Genomic DNA, 9,360 nt, shown 5'->3' with positions numbered 1-9,360 from the left:
TCTTTCTCTCCAGCGCATTGCCCCATTTCATCCAGACACCTTGCTGTTTTATTGCCACCACCCTGCAGATCCTCTACACCTCTATTGCTGCCCTCACCTTCCATTGAACCAGGCAGCCCCTCTCTTTCCCTTTGACACTGTAGAACTGGGAAGTAGGAAAAGATCCCAGCCCCATTTTGCCTCTTGACACCACTCCCACCAGCTTGCTCTGGAGCAGCCTTGACTCTGCTTGCAGTTGAAGTGGTTCCTCAGCTCACCTTTGGGTCTATGTACTCACTGTACTGCAACACTTCCCTCATTCTTGAGACTCCTCTTCTAAGAAACTGAGAGACAGTTGCAGTTTGTTGTTGAGCTCATATAGTGCGATACTGCTCAGGCTCCTAGGCAGACCGAGCCGTTCTGAGGAGAGAGTTGACTTTCCTCTCCATGGCTTCTACAGTCAAAACTGGCACTTCATACACCAGGAGTGGCAGAATGCCATGCTGGTAAAGGCAGGCTTTAAATTTTCCTGGCAATCCTGACTAGTCCACGACTCTTAGTCAGCCCTGCAGGTCCACAAAGGTGCTGCATCTCTCAGAGTCAAACACCTTCTCCGTGATGGTAGGGATGCCGTCGCCTGTAATGCTGAAGCGGAATGAGTCGAACACCTTACCCCTCTTCAGCAACAGTGATCTGGATTTGTCTGGTTTATAATATCATATAAGCCCACTTCATCAGCCTCTCAAACCCATGCAGAATCCACCTACAGCATGGTACTGACTCTCTGGTAACTAACTGCTTAACTTCAGTCACAGGACAGTGCTTTACCAACTACAACACGACTTCACTTGTGTCAAGTCTGTCATTTCACATCTGCCAAGTTTCTTGGGTTGAATCAGGTGTATAAGATGCTATAGAATATACAATACATGAGTAAATATGTGATTTATGAGTCAAGCTTTTTATGGTCTCCTGTAATATCTTCTGTACTAGTTACTGTATTATTACATTAACAATCCTAATTTAATTCCTAAATTAATTCATATAGCACATTCTTTAACAAATGTGTGATTTAAATTTGGAGTGGCGAAATAACTTGTGAATGTAATTATGTATACTATTTTCTTTTTTACTTTTGCTGGGGGGTACAGTAACTTAGTGGTTAACACTTTGCCTCGAACCTCCACGGTTGGGTTCTCGATTCCTGCGTCCACCCTGTGTGCATGGAGCTTGCATGTTCTCCCTGTGCTTCAGGTGGGTTTACTTTGGAGATACTTTGGCATCTCTAAATTGTCCAAAGCATGTGAATGTGTGTTTGAGTGTGTGTGCGATTGTGCCCTGAGATGAGTTGGCACCCCGTCCAGGGTGTCTCCCACCATGTGCCCCTAGTCCCCTGGGATAGGCTCCAGGATAAGCGGTACAGAAAATGGATGGATGGATGGATTTTTATTGCTACTCCATTGTGGTCATCCATAACATATTAAGGATGTTAGATTTACATTTAGGGCATTTTAAAATGCACATATTAAAAAATATATATATTAAATAATTTTTAAATTCTTTCAACTTTAATTTCACAGTTATTCTAGATTCATCTCACTCACACACTATGTGTGGGCTAACTTTACCTTAAGCTAAGTTCACACTACATGACTTTCACCATCGGCAGATTGCTGTGCTGTTCACACTACACGACTTGCTCAATTATAATCAGGAGTCATGAAGTCGTTGTGGTGTATGACGCAAAAACTACGCGCGAAACAGGAGTTGTTTATTTGAAGATGGGGGTAGGACAGAAACTAGCAGTATGAGCTCTTTGCACAATGATTTGTGCTGAAGAAACCCAACAAAGAAAACATAAAGTGGGTGAAAGAATGGATTAGTACACAAGGGTAGCAGGGTTTGTATGTGCTACAGAGAGAGTTAGAAGTGAGTTAAAAAGTTTCGCGGGTTTCCCTTCCTCACGGTGAACTCACCCCATGCCTTGCTCTCTCATTGGTTGTAGCTCATCGCCACAATCACTGCCAGTGAGGACACTTTCACACCACAGGATGTGGAGTCGCCCAACAGCTCCAGATATTTAGCATGCCAAATATCCGTGTGGCATCACCGATGCCTCAGCGAGGTGTTGGCGAACCTCTGCGATGCATCGTTGACTAGTTCATACATAACGATCGGCTGCCGATTGGCGAACGCCAATTGCTTTCCGAGTTGCCTCCGATTGATGGGTTTTTGTCGGCGAGCTCGGCGACAAGCAAATGGGGTTTAAAATCATGTAGTGTGAACTAGGCTTTAGAGAATTCACCCTGTTAGTTTAAATAACTGTATGGATATCTGAATAATTAATGTAAGAACTATAATGTTTAACTCACGCCTATATGTTTATTTTTATTGTTGAATACACTGCATATAAATATCTTGCACCACAAGTGACACAATATAGCTTTGGTCCAGTACACATGAGATATTAGTGGCCACACTGAGGATCAAGTCATACTCCAAATGCAAGGACCACAGCCTCTAAATAACAGATCATTCCAAGCAGGCAGATCCACCTGGAAACATGTACCTGAGCTCATAGGGAACTACAAAGAGTATGTGATATCTGATCGTTGGTAAGACATGTACAATCCACTATAAAAGTATTAGAATCACAAGGCCAATTGTTCTTTCTTTTTTCTGTACACAAAGACATTTTGGGTTTGAGAAGAAAAGATTAATATAAGACGATAGATCAGAATTTTAGCTTTCATTTCTGAATATTTAAATGGCGCACATATATAGTGCTTTTATCCAAAGTGCTTCACACTGTGGTCTCATTCACTCATTCATACACACACTCATACACCAGTGGTAGCAGAGCTACCATGCAAGGCGTTAACTTGCCATCGGGAGCAACTTGGGGTTCAGTGTCTTGCCCAAGGGCACTTCAGCATGTGGAGTCATGTGGGCCAGGATTCGAACCACCAACCCTACAATTAGTGGACAACCCGCTCTACACCTGAGCCAAAGCCGCATCTATATGTGTTAAACAACTTAGAACATGACATCTTTTGTTTGAACCCACCCATTTTTCAAGTGTGTTTCTTGATTGAAGGCTCGAAAGGGACCTTTGAAACAATTTGATATAGTTAAATTGAAATATATTAAAAATTTTGTGCTAAAGCTAATGTAGCAGATAATGCTATTTGTTATTTATAATCGAAAACAGTGAATGTCTTTACTGTGTTTACTGTCTATACTGAAATGTATTTACTGTGACATGTCCTTACTGCAACAGCTTAGAATGGCAAGTAATACATGGTCAGTGTTACTTCTAATGAGAATTACAACCTGACAAACTGTCACTAACATTGTAGACAGATTGTGTGTTATATGGAAGAATGCTTTGCAAAATGTTCCATTAAAGTCCAAAAGCCTGTGAACCAATTGCAATGTTCTATTTATGAATGCATCGGTCGACAGTAATAAATAAGATTAGCAGATTGAACTTGGTCCGAATGCCTATTTTCTAGGTATCTCTACTTTTTACATTCTCTTTAGTGCCTGCACACACACACACACGCACACACACACACACACACACACACACACACACACACACACACACACACACACACATAATATTGTATCATTGTTTATAGAGTTATCATTGTTAGATGTTTGTTAATCTAAAGAGAAACTGTGATCATAAGCACCGGGACTTTCTTTGGAGTGTGTGTGTGTGTGTGTGTGTGTGTGTGTGTGTGTGTGTGTGTGTGTGTGTGTATGTGTGTAACAGGTAGAAGTTCTCAGAAGCCTCTAAAGCATGTGAGTAAGTGTGAATGTTAAAACCTCATAGCATCTCAGAGCATCTAAAAATATAAGACAATAAATTAGCAAGTGTATGATATAGCGATTTAGAGGGGTGGCAGTGGGAAAATCTTTCTCTTCCATGCCCCCCGCACAACACCCCCAAACCACCCTCCATGCTGGTATTTATTTTTAGTTTTATTGTTGATGACCTTCGGCTGAGTTTAGCAATAATGCACATGGATGTATACTGACTAATGTGATCAAAACAGTCATGCATGTGTTTACTCTGCCTAACCCTGTTCGTCTTTATATCATTTTGTTTTATTGATACTATTCCCTGTCTAAAGCAACAGTCTGAGTACCCACTCCAATATTCTTTACCCACAACTCCCTGATTTCTTTAATCATCACCCATGTAAGCTTCTTTTAGAAACTCACACAAAAACAAACAAAAAAATCAAACCCCCACTGGCCTGTGGTGAAATCTTTCTATCCTGATAGAAGTGGTCTCTTCCAGCCTCCATCCAAAGGGCATGAGCACTCACTCAATGGTTTCAGTATGAAAATGCTGAAAATCATATGTTATGATCACCTTTACAGTGACCAGAACTCAACCCAGCAGAACACCTACAGTATGAGAGATTTTGGACTGGCGTTTTAGACAGTGCTCTCCACCACCATCATTAAAACATCAACTGAGGGAATATTCCTCCAGTACAGTTGCACAGACATGTAGAGTTGACACCAAAATGATATATACATGTTTGTATTTACTTTCCAATGTTTCTAGGATTCTCCAAAGGTTTCACATCCACGGGTGTATAAAAATGGTCAGTCTGCCTAACTGCTACATGCTACCTAATTATGCTTTCTTCACATGATGAATGTCATGCTTTGACCAAGTTTTTGTTTACAGCACAACTAATATTTTCGGTTTGTACATGGTTTACATAATAATATTGTATCATTGTTTATAGAGTTATCATTGTTAGATGTTTGTTAATCTAAAGAGAAACTGTGATCAAAAGCACTGGGACTTTCTTTGGAGTGTGTGTTTGTGTGTGTGTGTGTGTAACAGGTAGAAGTTCTCAGAAGCCTGTAAAGCATGTGAGTAAGTGTGAATGTTAAAACCTCATAGCATCTCAGAGCATCTAAAAATACAAGACAATAAATTAGCAAGTGTATGATGTAGCGATTTAGAGGGGTGAATGTTGTGATTATTTGTGAATGTCATGTTATCTGTGAAGCACATGCGCTGTCACTGACACTGTAGTGATGACAGCGAATAAAGCTGTAATGTTTGAACTGTAATTGTAAATGGCAAATTTGGCCAAAAAAACAAAACTCACTGAATTTATCAGGAGAGGCTGGTGTAAATGATGATTAGCCTCCATTTTCCATTGTACACTTACAGTATAAACTTTTATAAAAGTGCCACAAATGTTGATTTTCCATAAACTGATTAAGTTACAATGTAGAAGCAGGTGGGGTTTTGTTTGTGACAGCCTGTTTTCTCAGAATAATATTAAAGACTTCAAATTCGGGGGTCTAGTTAGGACGTTTGCCTCGCACCTCAGAGATTAGGAGATCAAATCCCGCTTCCTCCCTGTGTAAATGGAGCTTGCATGTTCTCCCTGTGCTCCGGGGGTTTCCTCCAGGTACTCTATTTTCCTACCCCAGTCCAAAGACTTGCGTTTTAGGCCGATTGGCATCTCCAAATTGTCTGTAGTGTGTGAATGTGTGTGCAATTGTACACTGCATGTCCAGGTTGTCCCCGGATTTGTGCCCTGAGTTCCCTGGGATATGCTTCGACCATGTGTAGGAAAAGCGGTATAGAAAATGGATGGATGGACGGATTTCAAATATAGTGTATAATGTACATAAATATAATGAATTTTAATCATGTATAAAGTCTATTTGATTTTTTTTTTTTTTTAAGGATACAAGGATTGATTGTGCAGGACTTCTGCATATGCTGTTAGACTATAAGATATGAGTAAAGATGTATATTGTTTTCAGTTAAGTTACAATTGTTAATAAATATTAAGTGCTCTTAGAGAATCGATGCATCTTTATAGTGGAATTAGAATGGAATGAAACCATTTCTGTGTACAATTTTTTTAATGCTAGAACTTTGCTTGTGATTGAGATATGTACAAATGATAAACCTATTTTCTTGAGGAATGCAGGTGATGTTGGAAAATCTAAGATAATAATTGCTGAATAATAGCTGTAGATTTGTGAAAGTTTTGTTCAATTGCCGTATCAGTCTGTCAGCACTGTGTATGTATGTGTGTGTGTGTGTGTGTGTGTGTGTGTGTGTGTGTGTGTGTGTGTGTGTGTGTGTGTGTGTGTGTGTTTTTAACTTTGCTAAGTCAGTGATAATCCTGATGAGTGCTAAACAAGAAGACTACTGTATGCCACAGTATTGAAATTCTAACACATGACAGCTGGGTTTAATGCCTCATCAGTGTTACTTTTGAACCAATTATTTACAGTGACACAGTGCAAAAAGTATTTCTTATATCCTCACTGTTTTCCAACAGCATAAATATGAACATCCGCAGTAATAATAACTCACAGTAATTACTTCATAAGTGGATATTTCAAAGAACTAAATATCAGAGTGATGTTTTTTTTTCCTGGCGGAGCAGGAGTGAGGACACCCATTCCAGTTCCTGAATCAGAGCCAAACCTGATGACACTGAACAGTTAAGGCTTTACTCTTTCTACACACAGGAATAGACCATGAGCTCACAGAAGCCTGTTCCACTGCCCCAGGTGCTTCGGCCCATAATGGTCACCTTGAGTTATTAATCATTCTTTAAAAAAAAAAACTGCTGATAGCCAATAGGACATGACAATGATGTCATGAAGAGAATTAAGCAGTCTGACATGACAAAGGTTTTCATTATAGACTCATCGTCTTCAGATTTTGCCTTCAGCTTTGCTGTCACTTTTATTAGTCTTCAGAATGCCTGGGCTCTTATTTTAGTAGATCGCTCGATACTTTATTGTTGCGTAGGCACTTTCACTGGCATACCACAACAATTAAGCCATAATATTCTAAACCAGCCGCCTCTGATGTTCTAGCTCACATGTACAAGGTGTCAAGTTTATTCCAATTCAGTAAGCAGCCCACCGCCACCAAGGCATTGCATTGTAATTCAATGTTACGTCTGAACAGTGTTAATAGCAGCAGGCTAAATGCAGTTTGGCAACATGATGTCAGCTTGACCTTATGATTTACACAGATACATGTCACACGAGATCAAGTCTGACTGACAACGGACAACCATCCTGAGAGTGACTTCTCTCTTTTTTTAGTCTCAGTTCCTCTCAAGGGTTCTTTCTTGCACTATGAACATTGCATCCATGCTCTGAGGTCAGTTTATGTTCTAATTCGAATTAGCTGAGCGCATAACGTCAGAGCTGTTGCCAAAGTAGCTTGCATGGCATATTTATTCAGCGTGCGGCATTACTTTGAGGTCTATCCCCAAGTCTCTATAAAGTTTTTCAGACTGTGTCACACCCTTTGTGAAGTTGCAAAGTCACTGGATGATCAGAAGTCTTTTTCTCAAGAAATTGCTTACATTAAAGGCAACAAAAGCTAATAAATTAATCACTAACTAGAAAATTATAAGACTCTGTGTATAAAAATGTTTTGAAAAAATTAACACACATTCTTTAACTCCAGTAGAGGTTTGGACCATTCCAAGGTTCCAGGACCAAGTCTTTACATAACTTGAAAGCTTTTTTTATTTGGGAATGGAACAACACTGGGGAGCATTTTTGACTATTTAGGCTGCAGCCCCTAAACCTACACGGTGAACGTGCCTAATAGGGAACATTTTGGAATCTGAGTCCCTTTAGTATTATGGCTTATACCCCAGGGTTGTTGAATTCTGTAACAGCATCTCTGATGGTAGTGCCAGCTGTAATTCAAATGATAGGGTTATATTAATGGTCGCCTGCTAATACCTTATTGTTTCTATTGTAGCAACTCATTCACAGGAACATGTATAGTTTGTAAAAAATATATATATATATTTGTTGCTTTAAACATAATTATAAAAATGTGCTGTTATTTAACAAAAACAAAAACAAATCTTTGATATGGTGAAGTCTTCTGTATGCTTTTTCTCTGTAAGTTTATTTACAGAACATGTATGGAATGAGTCTCCAGTTTCAGCGCTTTGTAACAGTGAGTAAGTTTTCCACCCTGTGGACAGAGGAATTTGTGCTTTCTGATTTCTGACATTTTGGAATCTGAGTCCCTTTAGTATTATGGCTTATACCCCAGGGTTGTTGAATTCTGTAACAGCATCTCTGATGGTAGTGCCAGCTGTAATTCAAATGATAGGGTTATATTAATGGTCGCCTGCTAATACCTTATTGTTTCTATTGTAGCAACTCATTCACAGGAACATGTATAGTTTGTAAAAAATATATATATATATTTGTTGCTTTAAACATAATTATAAAAATGTGCTGTTATTTAACAAAAACAAAAACAAATCTTTGATATGGTGAAGTCTTCTGTATGCTTTTTCTCTGTAAGTTTATTTACAGAACATGTATGGAATGAGTCTCCAGTTTCAGCGCTTTGTAACAGTGAGTAAGTTTTCCACCCTGTGGACAGAGGAATTTGTGCTTTCTGATTTCTCGATAATGTAACAAAATAAATTTTTATCTTCCTAACATCAAATGAGAGAAAAAAACAGTGAATGTGTGTAGCTGAGAAATATCCACTAAGTAATAACTTGGATAATGGATGTTTCACATCATTCATTGTACTTATAAGTAGCTAAAAAGCATAGGTCATTCCCCATCCATCCATCCATCCATCCATCCATCCATCCATTCATCCATTGTATATATATACTGCTTTCCTACACAGAGGAGCCTGGAGCCTATCCCAGGGAACTTGGGGCACTAGGTGGGGGACACCCTGAATGGGGTGCCAACCCATCAGAGGGCACAAACGCACACACATTCACACACTACAGACAATTTGGAAATGCCATTCAGCCTACAATACATGTCTTTGGACTGGGAGAGGAAACCTGAGTATCCAGAGGAAACCCCCAAAGCAGAGGGAGAACATGCAAACTTCATGCACACATTGATGGAGGCAGGATTTGTACCTCCAACCCCAGAGTGGTTAGCACTGTGGGGCAACAGTGCCAACTACTAAGGCACCATGGCTCCCATAATGTGTTATTCATTAATAAATAAAAAAAATCATTGTTGACAAATTGCTGTGGTATAAGAGGAATAAAATAAAATGTTGGTGTGTTCACAGTAACTCCAAAAATACCACTGTCCAGAGTTAAATTCACATGATTAATATCCAGCTATTCAAATATTATATCCATAAGGTACAGCTATATTATTTACTGCTATTAGAGCTTTTTATTTCTGAACTTTTCCACCCGAAAAACCCAAAGCAATTGCACTGTGCTAAATTGTAGATTTGAAACATTTTGTGCAATATTAACATAATTTCCCCTTTATTATTATTATTATTATTATTATTATTATTATTATTATTATTATTGCGGTTACATTCAAGTTTGAATTATT

This window comes from Ictalurus punctatus, chromosome 5, assembly GCF_001660625.3.
Source record: "Ictalurus punctatus breed USDA103 chromosome 5, Coco_2.0, whole genome shotgun sequence".
NCBI lineage: Eukaryota > Metazoa > Chordata > Actinopteri > Siluriformes > Ictaluridae > Ictalurus > Ictalurus punctatus.
This window is presented reverse-complemented; position numbering follows the sequence as displayed.